This window comes from Chiloscyllium plagiosum, unplaced genomic scaffold (assembly GCF_037043375.1).
Source record: "Chiloscyllium plagiosum isolate Xiang-an unplaced genomic scaffold, Cpla_swu_hap1 HiC_scaffold_20, whole genome shotgun sequence".
Taxonomy (NCBI): Eukaryota; Metazoa; Chordata; class Chondrichthyes; order Orectolobiformes; family Hemiscylliidae; genus Chiloscyllium; species Chiloscyllium plagiosum.
The window spans coordinates 71,763,862-71,780,631 of NW_028270158.1; the positions used below are offsets into that span (position 1 = coordinate 71,763,862).

The 16,770-nt window shown below is 49.4% G+C and overlaps 1 long non-coding RNA gene across 1 annotated transcript in view; it reads right to left on the reverse strand.

The window, feature by feature from the left end:
• LOC148146661 (uncharacterized) overlaps window positions 1-15,465 on the reverse strand; it is a 102,592-nt gene extending 87,127 nt beyond the window's left edge. The window contains exon 1 of the long non-coding RNA XR_015760654.1: window positions 15,238-15,465. This is a non-coding gene — a long non-coding RNA (uncharacterized LOC148146661). The remainder of the gene's footprint in view (window positions 1-15,237) is intronic.
• Window positions 15,466-16,770: the final 1,305 nt, after the last annotated feature.

A 16,770-nucleotide genomic window follows, 5' to 3' on the forward strand; every position in this document is an offset into this window, starting at 1 on the left:
CCAGAAAGCCATCCCGTACACGTTCCACAAATACCTTTTCTCGCAATCTATGACCACCTGTTTTTTCCCAATCCATCTGCATATTGAAATCCCCTATGATCACTGTAACCTTACCTTTCTCACATGCCTTTTCTATCTCTTGCTGTATCTTATGTCCCAAATCCTGATTACTATTTGGAGGCCTGTCGATAACTCCCGTTATGACTTTTTTTTAACCTTTGTGTTTCCTCAAACCTATCCACACAGATTCTACATCATCCAACTGTACTTTGATTAGCGCTATTGACTTAATTTCATTTTTTACTAACAAGGCAACCCAATTCCATCTGCCCAGCTGCCTTTTTGATAGGATGCATATCCCTGGATATTTAGCTCCCAGTGCTGATCCCCTTTCATCCATGTCTACATTGATGTGCCTGCCACACAGTGTATTTAAATCTTTATATTTAGTAAAAGAACTGAGAGTCGGCTTTTACAGAAAATAATATTTGTTTATTGTACACAATTGAGATTAGAACAATAAACTATAGTACAAATTAATTTTAAAAATCTGATAGGGAATTCACTCATTTTCCTGTCCCTCCCTGTTTCGGTTGTCCTGCTCCTCTCGTAACGATATAAAATGATTCGGGAGCCTGTTCTGCCTTTCCTCTCTTTCATGCACAACATCGTTTGGGTTTGTCTTTCTGTATTCAGTCATAACAGGAATGAATGATTTTGTAGGCACAGTGAACCGAGTGTCTTGATTTCCTACAGCATCACTAACAATAAAGTGGCTTTTGAATTGTGTTGACAATAAAATCAATTCAAAACCTATGTTAATGTCAGAGACGCTTCAGAAAATCAAGAACTGTTTGTCCTGCAAAATCAGACCTGAGGCTAATCAAGCTGCTCCCAGTTTTGCTCCAACATTGGGAGAGTTAAGAGGAAAATATCAAGAGGTAAATATTTGCAACAACTGACTAAACACACTCTGAGTTCGAGTCCACTGTATCCACAGAGGTCCAGAACTCAATGCAGTCTGAAATGATCATTGGGGTCTCGCTTCCCTCCATTACAGACATTTACACCACGCGCTGCATCCAAAAAGCTAAGAACATTGTGGAAGACCCCACACACCCCTCACTCAAACGCTTCTCCCACTTGCCATCTGACAGAAGATACCAGGACATACGATCTCTCACAGCCAGACTGTGCAAGTTTCCTTCCCCAAGCCATCAGGCTCCTTAATGATTTGACTCTTTCCAATCTGAAATTTTTACATATTGCTGCTAGAAAAGTGTCTATTATCCATCATTCTTTTGTTCCACTGTAACCTGTGTTTTGCATTTCTTATGCCATGTACGAGTCTGTAGTTTGTGCTGTCCATGGAGCATCCTCTGTACTGGAGGAACACTATCTAGTTTTTACTGGATCAGTTGCATATGGTAGAAATGACAAATAAGAAAGTTACTCTATTCTACTCTACTCTACTGTTACACCAGAGCATGGACAAAGAAACTGAACAGGAAATACGAGAGAGACTGAGAGCTCTTTGCAGCATTTGGTCAAATATAGCTGAGTGAGCGCCTGGGACAGAAGTCAATGGGAATCAAGGGATATATTCTCCACTGGTTAGAGTTATCCATATCACAAAGGGAAATGTTTCTGGTGACCACAAGACTATCATCTCAGCAGTACAACTTTTCCATGGGGGTGCCGTACAATCATCTCCAACATAAACAGGATAGATCCTGTTTATGTTGGAGATGAATCCTGATAAGAGTATAAAGGAAGTAGAAGTATACTTAAGAAGGAAATCAGGAAGGCAAAAAGGGGACATGAGATAGCTTGGGCAAATCGAATTAATGAGAATCCAAAGGATTTTTACAAATATATTAACGAAAAGGGGTAACTCAGGAGAGAATAGGGCCCCTCAAAGGTCAGCAAGGCGACCTTTGTGTGGAGCCACAGAAAATGGGGGAGATACTAAATGAATATTTTGCATCAATATTTACTGTGGAAAAGGATATGGAAGATATAAACTGCAGGGAATAGATGGTGACATCTTGCAAAATGTCCAGATTACTGAGGAGAAAGTACTGGACATCTTGAAACGGTTAAAGGTGGATAAATCCTCAGGATCTGATCAGGAGTACCCGAGAACACTTAGGGAAGCTGGAGAAGTGATCGCTGGACCTATTACTGAGATATTTGTATCATCGATAGTCACTGGTGAGGTGTCAGAAGACTGGAGGTTGGCAAACGTGGTGCCACTATTTAAAAGGGTGGTAAAGACAAGCCAGGGAACAATAGACCGGTGAGCCTGACCTCGGTGGTGGGCAAGTTGTTGGAGGAAATCCTGAGGGACAGGATGTACATGTACTTGGAAAGGCAAGGACTGATTCGGGATAGTCAACATGACTTTGTGCGTGGGAAATCATGTCTCACAAACTTGATTGAGTTTTTTGAAGAAGTAACAAAGATTGATGAGGGCAGAGCAGTAGACGTGATCTATATGGACTTCAGTAAGGCGTTCGACAAGGTTCCCCATGGGAGACTGATTAGCAAGGTTAAAATCTCATGGAATACAAGGAGAACTAACCATTTGGATACAGAACTGGCTCACCAGATAGAAGACAGAGGGTGGTGGTGGAGGATTGTTTTTCAGACTGGAGGCCTGTGACCAGTGGAGTGCCACAAGGATCAGTGCTGTGCCCTCTACTTTTTGTCATTTACATAAATGATTTTTCACGCAGAGGGTGGTCCGTTCATGGAATGAGCTGACAGAGGATGTGTGGAGGTTGGTAAAATTGCCACATTTGAGAGGCATTTGGATGAGCATAAGAGGTACAGTTAGTAAGTTTGCAGATGACACCAAAATTGGAGGTGTAGTGGACAGCGAAGAGAGTTACCGCAGATTACAACAGAATCTGGATCAGATGGGCCAATGGGCTGACAAGTGGCAGATGGAGTTTAATTCAGATAAATGCGAGGTGCTGCATTTTGGGAAAGCAAATCTTAGCAAGACTTATACACTTAATGGTAAGGTCCTAGGGAGTGTTGCTGAACAAAGAGACCTTGGAGTGCACGCTCATAGCTCATTGAAAGTGGAGTCGCAGGTAGATAGGATAGTGAAGAAGGCGTTTGATATGCTTTCCTTTACTGGTCAGAGTATTGAGTACAGGAGTTGGGAGGTCATGTTGTGGCTATACAGGACATTGGTTAGGCCACTGTTGGAATATTGCGTGTAATTCTGGTCTCCTTCCTATCGGAAAGATGTTGCGAAACTTGAAATGGTTCAGAAAAGATTTACAAGGATGTTGCCAGGGTTGGAGGATTTGAGCTACAGTGGGGGGCTGAACAGGCTGGGGCTGTTTTCTCTGGAGCGTCAGAGGCTGAGGGGTGACCTTACAGAAGTTTACAAAATTATGAGGGGCATGGATAGGATAAATGGACAAAGTCTTTTCCCTGGGGTCGGGGAGTCCAGAACTAGAGGGCATCGGTTTAGGGTGAGAGGGGAAAGATATAAACAAGACCTAAGGGGCAACGTTTTCACGCAGAGGGTGGTGCGTTCATGGAATGAGCTGCCAGAGAATGTATGGAGGTTGGTAAAATTTGCAACATTTGAGAGGTATTTGGTTGAGTATATGAATAGGAAGGGTTTGGAGGGATATGGGCCAGGTGCTGGCAGGTGGGACTAGATTGTGTTGGGATGTCTGGTCAGCATCGACGGGTTAGACCGAAGGGTCTGTTTCCATGCTATACATCTCTATGTCTCTTTGACCTCACCACGGCCAGCGCTTGGTTTGGTCAATCATTTTCTATCTACCATGAGACCTGAAGTGTGTGTGTACCCAATCGGTTGCTTTACGTGCAACATAATTTCCAGCTACTCAGACACTGAAGCAATCCGTGACAGCATTCAAAGAAGTTCAGGCTTGGGGTGAAAAGTGACAAGGTGTAGAAAAGTCATAACCCTGCCTGGCAGTGAGCATCCCGAGTAAGAAAGAATCCAAATGATCCCACTTGCTATTCAGATACATTTCCGTTAATCCACTGCTTTCAATATCAAGGAAGCAAGACTTGACCACAAACTGAATTGGACAATTTTAATGAATACTATGAGGAGTAGAGCAGGTGAGGAAGTTCTATGATTTATTTTGCATTTTAGACTTTGCATTCTGATTGCTAAGATTATGCTAAACTATTTGTTTTAATAATGTGCTGACTGCACCATAACAGCAATATAGTTCTGGTGAACCTGATGTCAGTGATAAGTAAGTTACTGGACGGTATGTTGAGGATCAGGATTTACATGCACTTGGAAAAGCAAGGACAGATTAGGGATAGTTAACATGGCTTTTTGTGTGGGAAATGGTCTCTTATTAACTTTTTTGAGATTTTTGAAGAGGTGCCAACGAGGATTGATGAAGCAGAGTAACAGACGTTGTCTACATGTACTTCAGCAAGGTGGGTGACAATGTTCCGTATGGGGTGATGGGGTGTTGAAGGCTGAGGGGTGACCTTAGAGACGTTTATAAAATCATGCGGGGCATTTTTCCCCAAGGTAGGGGAGTCCAAAAGAAGACGCCACAAGTTTAGTTTGAGAGAGGATAGATTTAAAAGGGGCCTGAGGGGCAACCTTTTTTCATGCAGACAATGGTATGTGTGTGGAATGAGTTGCCAGAGGAGATGGTGGAGGAGGGTACAATTACAACATTTGAAAAGCATCTGGATGGGTATATGAATGGGAAGGATTCAGAGGGATATTGACCAAATGCTGGCAAGTGGGACTCGGTTCATCAAAGTTATCTGATGGATGCCAGCCACTTAAACAAAGAGTCTATTTCCGCGCTGTACAACTCCATGACTCTATGAATCTTGATTTGCAATTCTAAGGTAGCAAATATAACTTGGAATATTTGGAGTCAAAGCCAAATCATTTGTGGCTGATTCACTCGATCGAACTTCAGGTCCACCATGGTTCTGTTCATTTCAACAGGCGGGGTTGGCAGAGTTTAATGATTTGGAGATCGGCTTGGCTGGTGGTGAGAAGGGCTCTGCCTGTGAGATCCTTAATGCACGCCCGGACTCTCTCCCGCACGCTGCCCTCGAAACGACTGCGGTGGGGGTGGGGAGGGGGGGCGCAAAACAGTCACACACCTCCTTCTGGAATGTGCCTATGTATAAGAGGTCTGGGGAGGAATGCAGTGCTGTTTGTCGAGGTTCGTCCCGAGCAGCGCCATGACGCGGGAGATCATCGAGACGAAAATCAACTGTGCCGGAAGGATCATCAACTTGTTGAATGACGCTCTCTCGGCAGTCTCCAAAACCTGTTGATCTTCCAACTGAAGGAGTTGACCCCGACTGAGTGTTGCAGACTGGCACATTCCAAGATTCAGGACTACGTGTTGAGGGACGCGCTGAAGCTTGGGGCAGCTGCTGCCAAGGCGCGGTGAGGAAAGACCACTGTGTAATGTCTGCCTACCTAAGCACAGGGGGCCGACACAGTAAGGGGGCTCCGCTGACCCCCCAGCTCAATATGTGGATAGTAATCATACAGACCTGTATATATGAATGATTACTCTGTTTCTGTATGCAAAGAAATGGAATGTTTATGTATGTCTGGCATGACCAATTGTACAGATCAAAATATTTTATGAATAAAGTATATTTTTGAAATAAAAAAAGTCTCAGAGGTGGCGGGGGGAACACTAAAAGGAAACATCAAGAGGTTCTTCATCCTGAAAGGTGTTCAGGAGGCTAGAGAGAGGCAGGGAAAACTGTCCCAGCTCCAGGAAAAATATGCAGAACCTGCTCCTGCTGCAGAAGATGGGGGTCAATGTCACGGAGGACCTCAAGGAGGTGAAAGGCCAGCAAGCCACGGTCTTTGCCTCGGAGGCCTCCAAGATAATCTTCCGTTCCAACGTCCACTCGGTGAAGCAGGACGAGACGTGCTCACGTTTCTTCTTCCAGAAGGTGCTCAGCAGCCTGAAGGAAAATGATGGCTCGATAACGTCATCTCAGGCTGATGTGATGAGGATCAGCAAATCCTTCCATGCCAGTCTGTATGACGCGAAACCAACCGACAGCCTGGCCTCCCAGTCTTTCCTGTCCTCTATCACGGAGGTCTTAGACGACAGAACACGGGAGAGGCTGGACCAGCCGCTGTCTCTGGACGAGCAGACCAAGGCCCTCGAGTCCTTCGAAAAGAATAAAACTCCCAGAAGCGACGGCTTACCGGTCGAGCTCTATTCTGCTCTGTGGGACTTGATTGGCCAGGACCTGCTGGAGGTGTATGTCAGTATGCTTCGGGCAGGTACCATGAGTGAATCCATGAGGAAAGGCATCATCACTCTCATCTACAAGCGGAAGGGGGAGAGTGAGGAACTCAGAAATTGGAGACCAATCTCACTGTTGAATGCGGATTACAAAATTCTGTCAAAGGTAATCGCCAACCGGGTCAGGTCTGCTCTGGGGTTGGTGATTCACCCTAACCAAACCTGTGCTGTACCAGGCAGGAAGATCGCCGAGAGTCTCGCACTCCTCAGGGATACGATCGCCTGCGTGCAGGACAGAGGGTTGGATACCTGCCTGATCAGCCTGGACCGGGAGAAAGCCTTTGACAGGATATCACTCACGTATATGAGAGATGTTCTCTCCAAAATGGGCTTTGGGGAGGGAATCTGCAATGGGATCAGACTGCTCTACACCAACATTGCCAGTGCAGTCTCAATCAATGGGTGGGAATCAGATACCTTCCCAGTCAGATCTGGAGTCAGGCAGGGCTGCCCTCTCTCTCTCCTGCCTTGTTTGTGTGCTGCATAGAGCCTTTTGCCGAGTCCATCAGGAAGGATGCGAGCCTGAGAGGGGTGAATATCCCTGGCAGGGGGAGGCTGCAGGTTAAGGCCTCCCTGTACATGGATGATGTCGCCGTTTTCTGCTCGGATCCTCTGTCCGTGCACAGACTCATGTGCATATGTGACCAGTTCGAACGGGCCTCAGGGGCCAAGGTAAACCGAGGCAAGAGCGAGGCCATGCTCTTTGGGAACTGGGCAGACCAATCCTCAATCCCCTTGACTGTCAGGACAGACCACCTGAAGGTGCTGGTTATTTGTTTTTTGGGGCTGGGGCGTGTGCCAAGACCTGGGAGGAGCGGATCAGGAAAATGAGGCAGAAACTACGCAGATGGGAGCAACGGTCGCTCTCCATCGTGGGAAAAAAACCTGCTAATCAGGTGTGAGGTTCTGTCAGTATCATTATGTGTGGCACGTCCGGCCTATTCCCAGAACCTGTGCCACCGCAGTCACCCGGGCCATCTTCCACTTCATGTGGAGATCAAAGATGGACCGGTCCGAAGAGACACAATGTACAAAGATCTGGGCGATGGGGGGAAAAAACACGCCCAATGCCACCCTCACCTTGTGGTCACCTTTGTGAGTGGCTGCATCAAGCTGTGCGTGGATCCCCAGTACGCAAACACCAAGTCTCATTATGTACTGGGGTTATGTACTACCTATCCCCGGTGTTGCGAAGGATGGGCCTGGCCTCTCTGCCGCGGAACGCTCCGAGTAGTTGGGCCATTCCTTATCACCTGTCCTTCGTGGAGAAATTTATGAAGAAAAACACCTTTGACCTGGCCTCGCTTCCGCGGAACGCTCCGAGTAGTTGGGCCATTCCTTATCACCTGTCCTTCGTGGAGAAATTTATGAAAAAAAACACCTTTGACTACAAGTCCATTAGGAAGTGGTCAGCATGTAATGTCCTTGAGACTCTTCGGGAAAAGGAGAGGGCGGATCCTATCGAGCGGTTCCCTGAGCAGACTGTCAAAGTCATTTGGCAGAATGCCTCATTGACAGAACTTTCCAACAAGCACCAAGACATGGCTTGGCTGGTGGTGAGAAGGGTTCTGTCTGTGAGATCCTTTATGCATGCCCAGACTCTCTGCTGCACCGCACGCTGCACTCGAAGTGGCTGTGGTGGGGGCGAGACTGTCACGCACCTCCTTCTGGAATGTGCCTATACAGAGGAAGTTGAAAAATGTGTTGCTGGAAAAGCGCAGCAGGTCAGACAGCATTAAAGGAGCAGGAGAATCGACGTTTCGGGCATAAGCCACTCCTCAGGAATGAGGAAGGTGTGCGAAGCAGACTTAGATAAAAGAAAGGGAGGAGGGACTTGGGGGAGGGGCGTTGGGAATGCGATAGGTGGAAGGAGGTTAAGGTGAGGGTGATAGGCCGGAGAGGGGGTTGGGGGCGGAGAGGTCGGGAAGAAGATTGCAGGTCAAGAAGGCGGTGCTGAGTCCGAGGGTTGGGACTGAGATAAGGTGGGGGGAGGGGAAATGAAGTAGCTGGAGAAATCTGCATTCATCCCTTATGCAGCAGAAGTCTGGAGAGGAATGCAGTGGTGTTTGTAGAGTTTCGTCCTGAGCAGCGCCGTGACGTGGGACTCCGTGCTCTTCAGCCTATTCCCTGGGACGCACACCGAGACGAACAGCAACCGTGCCTGGAGGATCATCTGTGAAGGATGCTCTCTGGGCGGTCCGAAATCTGTTGATCTTCCAGCTGAAGCAGTTGACCCCGACGGAGTGTTGCAGTCTGGCGCATTCCAAGTTCCAGAACTACGTGTTGAGGGACGCGCTGAAGCTTGGGGCAGCTGCCGACAACGCGCAGTGGGGAAAGACCACCGTGTATCGTCTGCCTGCCTAAGCACAGAGGGCCGACGCAGTAAGGGGGCTCCGCTGACCCCCCAGCTAAATATGTGGATAGTAATCATACATATCTGTACATATGAATGATTACTCTGTCTCGGTATGCAAATAAATGGAATGTTTATATATTTATGGCATGACCAATTGTACAGAACATCAAAATATTTTATGAATAAAGTATACTTTTGAAATAAAAAAAATTCCCTGGGGCAGGCTATTTCGACGTCACCTTCAGGAATGTGAAGAATTGCGAGCAGATCCTGAAGGACTTCAAGGAGAAGTAAGGGGAACCTCTATTCTCCATCTTGTCGGCGGCCCCGTTGTGTGTGCTTCCTGAACAGAGGGGTCGGGTTGTAACAATCCATATGAACAACCCCCATGTCTCAGCAGCGGATGTCCTGACCTTCCTGAGAGGATACGTCCAAGTCGAGGGAGAAAGCACCGATGTGGTCGATCCTTTTGGAATCTGGACCAGCAAAGGACAGGTCAGGGTAACCCTGAGGGTCGATGCCAGTGGGAACATCCTCCATCCACCCTCCAGCTTTGCAATCGGAGGAAGCAGAGGTTACCTGATATACACAGGGCAATAGAAAGTGTGCCGAACCTGTGGGAGGTCAGGCCACATGGTGGCAGATTGTAAGGTGACCGTCTATCGAAACTGCAAACAGGAATGCCACCTGACCAAGGAATGTTAAGAGGCCAAAAACTGTAATCTGTGTGGTGAGACGGGCCACATGTACAAGGCCTGCCCAAGACGAGGGGCCGCCACCTATGCACAGATGGCCGGAGGTGGAAACACGAGCCGTGGACCGCCTAAGACCAGCAAGGTACCACAAAGCAGTACAGGAACGGTGTCTGGAGGCACCCAGAAGGAAGGGCAGGCTATAGCAGAGCAGACGGCAGACAGCGGGAAGGTGCAGCAGCCGATCCAAGCTCTTTCAAGACAGACAGTGGAAATGGAAGAGGAGGGAACAAAGGAGGCAGAGGATTGGATTACTGTCAAATACAGGAAGAGGAAACCTCGCCAGGCCCCCAAAGCCACTCAGCAAAGGGGGAAGCGACACCTACACGACGAGGATACAGCCAGCTCTTCCGATGGTGAGGTCAGGCGCAAGGAGGTCGTCACCAGAAGAAGAGACATAGTGCCGTGGGGAAAAAGGAGGGCAGCACCGCCCAAGCAGGAAAAGACGATCCCTCTGAGGGGATGGGTAAAGACCACCTGGTGAGAACCAAGAGGTACCCACTGGCCCACAGCTCCAGGTAACTGGGAGCAGCGGTCCTATGATAGCCCCGCTGTCAGATGGAGAACTGGACTGTGCGGATCCTCGGCCCGACCTGAAGACACCAGAGCGGGGAAATGGCCCCAGCGTGGAGCCGGACAGCTACCTCAGCCCTGGGAGGGTCCAGCAGTTTGCCGTCACCACGGGAATGCACACAGCTACCCCAGAGAGGCAAGACCAGCAGTAAATGGACACTGGTAACCTCGTAAACTGTTAAAATGGAGATAAGAATTGCCAGCATCAATGTGCATAGCATCAAATCAGCTACGCAATGTGTTTCTACGATGGCCTTCCTTACCAACGTTAAAGATGGAAATGTGTTGCTGGAAAAGCGCAGCAGGTCAGGCAGCATCTAGGGAACAGGAGAATCGACGTTTCGGGCATTAGCCCTTCTTCAGGAATGAGGAAAGTTGGTCCAGCAGGCTAAGATAAAAGATAGGGAGGAGGGACTTGGGGGAGGGGGGTCGGAAATGTGATAGGTGGAAAGAGGTCAAGGTGAGGGTGATAGGTCAGACTGGGGTGGGGGCGGAGAGGTCGGGAAGAAGGTTGCAGATTAGGAAGGCGGTGCTGAATTTGATGGATTTGACTGAGACAGGCTGGGGGGAGGGGAAATGAGGAAACTGGTGAAATCCGAGTTCATCCCTTGTGGTTGGACGGTTCCTAGCCGGAAGATGAGGCGTTCTTCCTCCAACCGTCGTTTCGCTGTGGTCTGACGATGGAGGAGTCCAAAGACCTGCATATCCTTGGTGGAGTGGGAGGGGGAATTGAAATGTTGAGCTACAGGGTGGTTGGGTTGGTTGGTCCGGGTGTCCCAGAGGTGTTCCCTGAAATGCTCCGCAAGTAGGCGGCCCGTCTCCCCAATATAGAGGAGGCCACATCGGGTGCAAAGGATGCAATAGATGATATGTGTGGAGGTACAGGTGAATCTGTGGCGGATATGGAGGGAGGTGAGGGGGGAGGTGTGGGTGCAAGTCTTGCACCTCCTGCGGTTGCAGGGGAAGGTACCGGGAGTGGAGGTTGGGTTGGTGGAGGGTGTGGATCTGACGAGGGAGTCACGGAGGGAGTGGTCTTTGCGGAATGCTGATAGGGGAGGGGAGGGAAATATATCCTTGGTGGTGGGGTCCGTTTGGAGGTGGCGGAAATGGCGGCGGATGATGCGCTGTACATGGAGGTTAGTGGGGTGGTAGGTGAGGACCAGCGTTCTTACCAACGTTAAAGCCAACGTCCTGTTTCTGCAGGAGTGTGGGAAACCGCACCTCAGCAGCTACAGGAGGTGGTCGATCTTGTGGGCCCATGGGCCGTCAGTTTGGTCGGGGGGGGCAACGATAGCCGCGCCTCCGGCCTGGGTATCCTGTTGCGAGGAGGCAACTTCACCATCTCCGAGGTTAACGAGGTGGTGGGCGGGTGCCGCCTCGTCAACGACATCATGTACAGGAATGCTCCCCTGAGACTGATTAATGTGTACGCCCCAGTGGGTAAGAGTGAACGGTTGGCAGTCCTGCAGCAGCTTCCACTGTTGCTGGCTACATCCGGGCCGGTCATTCTGGCCAGAGACTTCAACTGCATCATTGATGCAGATGGACGATCTGCAACATAAGGCAGAAACTGGGCAGATGTAAGCTACGGTCGCTCTCCATCGCGGGAAAAAACCTGGTCATCAGGTGTGAGACACTGTCTTTGCTGTTATACCTGGCACAGGTCTGGCTTATTCCCAGAACCTGTGCCGCAGCAGTCACCCGGGTCATCTTCCAATTTATATGATTTTCAAAGATGGACAGGGTCCGAAGAGACACAATATATAAAGATCTTGGCAACGGGGGAAAACAAATACACCCAATGCCACCCTCACTCTGATGGCCACCTTTGTGAGTGGCTGCATCAAGCTGTGCGTGGATCCCCGGCACGCAAACATCAAGTGTCACTATGTACAGAGGTTCTACCTGTCCCCGGTGTTGTGAAGGATGGGCCTGGCCCCGCTGTCGTGGAACGCTCCGAGTAGATGGACCGTTTTGTATCACCTGTCCTTTGTGGAGAAGTTTATGAAGAAAAACACCTTTGACCACAAGTCCATCAGGAAGTGGTCAGCACGTAGTGTCCTTGAGACCCTTCAGGAAAAGGAGAGGAAGGATCCTATCGAGCAATTCCCTGAGCAGACTATCTAAGTCATTTGGCAGAATGCCTCATCGCCAGAACTTTCCAACAGGCACCAAGACATGGCTTGGCTGGTAGGGAGAAGGGCTCTGCCTGTGAGATCCTTTATGCATGCCCGGACTCTCTGCTGCACCGCACGCTGCCCTAGGAGCGGCTGCGGGGGCGACGAGACTGTTACTCACCTCCTTCTGGAGTGTGCCTATGCAGAAGAAGTCTGGAGAGGAATGCAGTGGTGTTTGTCGAGGTTCGTCCCGAGCAGCGCCATGACGCGGAACTCCATGCTCTATTCCCCGGGACGCACACCAAGACGAACATCAACTGTGCCTGAGGATCATCAACCCTGTGAAGGACGCTCTCGGGCTGGTCCGAAACCTGTTGATCTTCCAGCTGAAGGAGTTGACCCCGACTGAGTGTTGCAGAGTGGCACATTCTAAAGTCGAGAACTACGTGTTGAGGGACGCGCTGAAGCTTAGGGTAGTTGCTGCCAAGGCGCGGTGGGGAAAGACCACGTCTAACATCTGCCTGCCTAAGACGATAAGGGGGCCCACCCAGTCATTTGGGTCCACTGACCTCTCAGAAGAGCTGGATAATAAATGTACAGACTTGTATGTATGAAAAATAAATTTCGATGACTGTATGTAAAGCAATGTAATGTGAGCACAAGAATGGCAGGACTGATTGTATAGAGATCCCAATCATTTTATGAATAAAGTATATTTCTGAAATAAAAAAAGGATGTGTACTGCCTGCAGGATTTCCGTGGGGCAGGCTACTTCGACGTCACCTTCATGAACGTGAAGCAGTGCAAGCAGCTCCTGAAGGTATTCAAGGAGAAGGAAGGGGAGCCTCTGTTGTCCATCGTGTCGGCGATCCCGTTGTGTGTGTTTCCTGCACAGAGGAGTCGGGTTGTCACAATCCATATGTACAACCCCTATGTTCCAGGAGTTGATATCCTGACCTTCCTGGAAAGGTACGTCCAAGTAGAGGGAGAAAGCATCGATGTGGTCGACCCTTTCGGGATCTGGACCAGCAAGCGGCAGGTCATGCTAACCCTGAGGGTCGATGACAACAGGAACATCCTCCACCCACCCTCCAGCTTTGCAATTGGATGGAGCAGACGCTACCTGACACATGCAGGGCAGCCAAAACTGTGCTGAACCTGCGGGAGGTCAGGCCACATGACGTCGGATTGCAAGGTGACCTACTGCAGAAACGGCAAGTTGGAGGGTCACCTGACCAAGGACTGTCAGGAAGCAAGGAGCTGCAACCTCTGCGGAGAGGCGGGGCACATGTGGTAGACCTGCCCCAGACGGGGGAGGCGGCATTTACACACAGATGGCCGAAGGTGGCAATGTGAGCTGTGGACCCCCAAAGACCAGCTAGGTCCACCCAGATGCAAGGAAACGGAGTGTGGTAACACCCAGAAAGAAGAACAGGCTGGAGTGGAGGAGATGGCAGCCAGCGGAGAGACACAGCAGCTGATCCTAGCCCTCGCTGGGCAGATGGAAGCAATGGAAGAAGAGGTAATCGAGAAGGCAGAGGAGTGAATACCTGTAAAAAAACAGGAAAAGAAAATCCTGCCAAGCCCCCAAAGCTTCCCAGCAAAGGGGGGAAACGACAACTGCACGAGGGAGGTATGGCCAGCTCTTCGGATGGTGAAGATGGGCGCAAGGAGGGTCATCGCCAGAAGAGACAGAGCGCCATAGCTGAAGAGGAGGGCATTTCCACCCAACCAGGAAACAACGGACCCCCGAAGTCCACCCCCCACCCAGTGAGAACGAGGGGTACCCACTGCCCCACAGCTACAGCTAATTGAGAGCCGTGATCCTCTGACAGTCCCACTGTCAGAGACAGAACTGGATGGTGCGGACCGTTGCATCGGCTCAATGACACCAGAGCGGGTAAATGACCCCAGTGAGGAGCTGGACAGCTACCTTAGACCTGCGAGTGTCCAGCAGTTCGCACTCACCATGGGGATGCAGTCAGCCACCCCAGAGACAGGACAGTGAAATGGACAATGGTAACCCCATAAACTGGGGGTTAAAGAAGGTTTCTTTGCGATAGTATAACAGGGTGCCCACTCAGTACTTGGGTTCCGCTGAAGCCTCTACTAAATACTAAGAGACTGGATGGTTAATAGACAGAACTGTAAATACGATAACTGTAAATTCGATTAACTCAATCTGTTCTTTGTAATGTTAAGACATGCCATGGATACATATGAACAGCATGACCAATTGTACATATACCAATGATTTATTTCTATGAATAAAGTATACTTTGAAATAAAATTTTTAAAATATTCTGTGCTGTTTGATTTCTTTGCTAGTCACTTCCACGGGATATAGACACGGTCTGATGTGTCCTCCTCCCCAGTACGTCAGCACAATTAGACTAATATCTAAGTTGTTTTCTCTCTGGAAGGATGAAAGAATTAAACTCTCACTCCAGTCCAGTCGAGTCGAGTCGAAAACCCACCACCATCTCCCGCATTAAATAGCGCGCATGCGCAGGTTCAAGCTGTAACCCGCCGCCCCTCCCCGCGGGCTCCTGCACAGTCGGTTAACGCCGCCCCTCCCCGGGATCTCGCGCGCAGTCGGTTAACGCCGCGCCTCCCCGCGAAATCACATGCAGTCGGTTAAAGCCGCGCCTCCCCGCGAGCTCGCGCACAGTCGGTTAATGCCGCACCCCAAGAATCCCTGAGCCTTCACGGCGGGCCTTAGCTCCCTCTTCCCGTTTTGATTGGTCAACAAATCTGTCAATCTCTCTTGAGCCGACCAATAGGAAGTTAGTAACTTTGTTCAGGACGTTCTGCCGGTCTGGACGAGGTCAATCCTGAGGAAAGGGCACTGCACCTGAAACGTTAACTCTGATTTCTCTCCACAGGGGCTGTCAGACTTGCTGAAATTTTGCAGCATTTTCTGTTATTGTTTTTTGGGCCGAAGGGTCTGTTTGCGTGTTATGTTAATTATTTTTGGCATTTTGACCTCACTGACTCCTTCCACCCGATAACGTGTTTGATGTAACCTCCTCCAGCCTGTCTGCACACTAAGCGTCTGTTGACTAAAAACGAACCTGTTTTCTTACCGTCACTGGAAAGATTAAAAAAGCACTCACTTCGCTCTTGCCGAAACCACAGGCCATTTTTCGGTTCCGGGTATAAACAGTGAGCACCGCCAACACTTGGTGACGCGCCGCTCGTTCAAGGCGAGTCCGTAAAACGGCCGCGGGCCTCGAGACTCCGCGAGCGTCCTTCCCCCCCCCCCCCCTTAGGGCGGGCCTTAGCTCCTGTCCAGCTCGGATCGGTCAGAACACCGTCAATCCCGTGTTTCCACCCAATAGGACGTGAGGTCCGCCCAGTGACGCAAAGAGGAATCGCTGGAGAAACTCGGCGGATTTGGGAGCAGCTGGAGAGATGAAGCAAAGGTAACGTTTCAGATTCACTGATAGTAATTAGGCAAAGCTACCAACTTTGTTTTATTTTATGCTTATTATGAAGACAATCAAAGATCTTACTGTCCTGAAAAATCTCTGGACATTTTACATTAACTATTTCAAGCAAGTGATCTAACGATTGGTCACAACTTGTGTATAAGAGCTGGGAATGTGATCTTCCAAGGTGAAGGACAGGTTTATCTTCAGTTATAGAGGGGAGGGGGTACGTCCTAAAAGCAGGAAAGATGGATTGAGAATGATCACATCAGTCATGATCTGATTGAATGCTGGAGGAGACTTGGTGACTGAATCACTTACTTCTGCTGATTTAGAGATGCTGGTGTTGGACTGGGTTGTACAAAGTTAAAAATCACACGACAGGATTAATTGGAAGTACTCTATCTTTTCGAACACCACAACCACCTGATGAAGGAGGAGCGGCGCTCCAAAAGTTAGTGCTTTCAATAAAACGTGTTGGACTCACCTGGTGTTGTGGGATTTTTAACTTACGTCTGCTACTACATCTTGTGGTGTTTATGGTTTTCTTGTGATCCACTGTTCCACTGGAGAAAATCTTCCAGGCTTGGTACGTTCATCAGACAGTTCACTTGATTTGCCTGAGCTATTTCTTTGTTAGAGTCAAAGAAAACTGCAGATACTGGAAACCATGGCAATTGGACAGGAGGCTGGAAGGACACAGCAAGCCGGGCAGTATCAGGAGGTGGAAAAGGCAGCTTTTCAGGTATAACCCTTCTTCAGGGATGGGGGCAGGGTGTTGGGGAAGATGAGCTGCAGATAAAGGGAGGGTGTTGAGACGGGCGGAGTGGGGAAAGTAGTGAGCACAGATGGAGGGTACGGCCTGTTTGGTCGATGGGAGGAATGAATCTAGTCAGTAGCTGGAAGGCAGGCTCGGTCAGAGATATGGAAGGGAGGAGGAGGGTGCTGGAAAAGGAATCGGGGGATGGGCTTGGAAGTTATTTGAAATTAGAGAACTCAATGTTAAGTCCTCCTGGCGTTTGGCTGCCCGGGTGGTAGATGAGGTGCAGTTCCTCCACTTTGCAGTCTGATCCGCTGTGGCAATGGGCGAGGCCAAGGATGGTCAAGCTGGAGATGAAATTGGAAGGCGAATTGTAGTGGGCACTGGTTGGGAGTTCAAGTTGGTCCTTGTTGGCCTGACTGAGAGGCTCGGCGAAACGTGCCTTTCGTTTACATTTG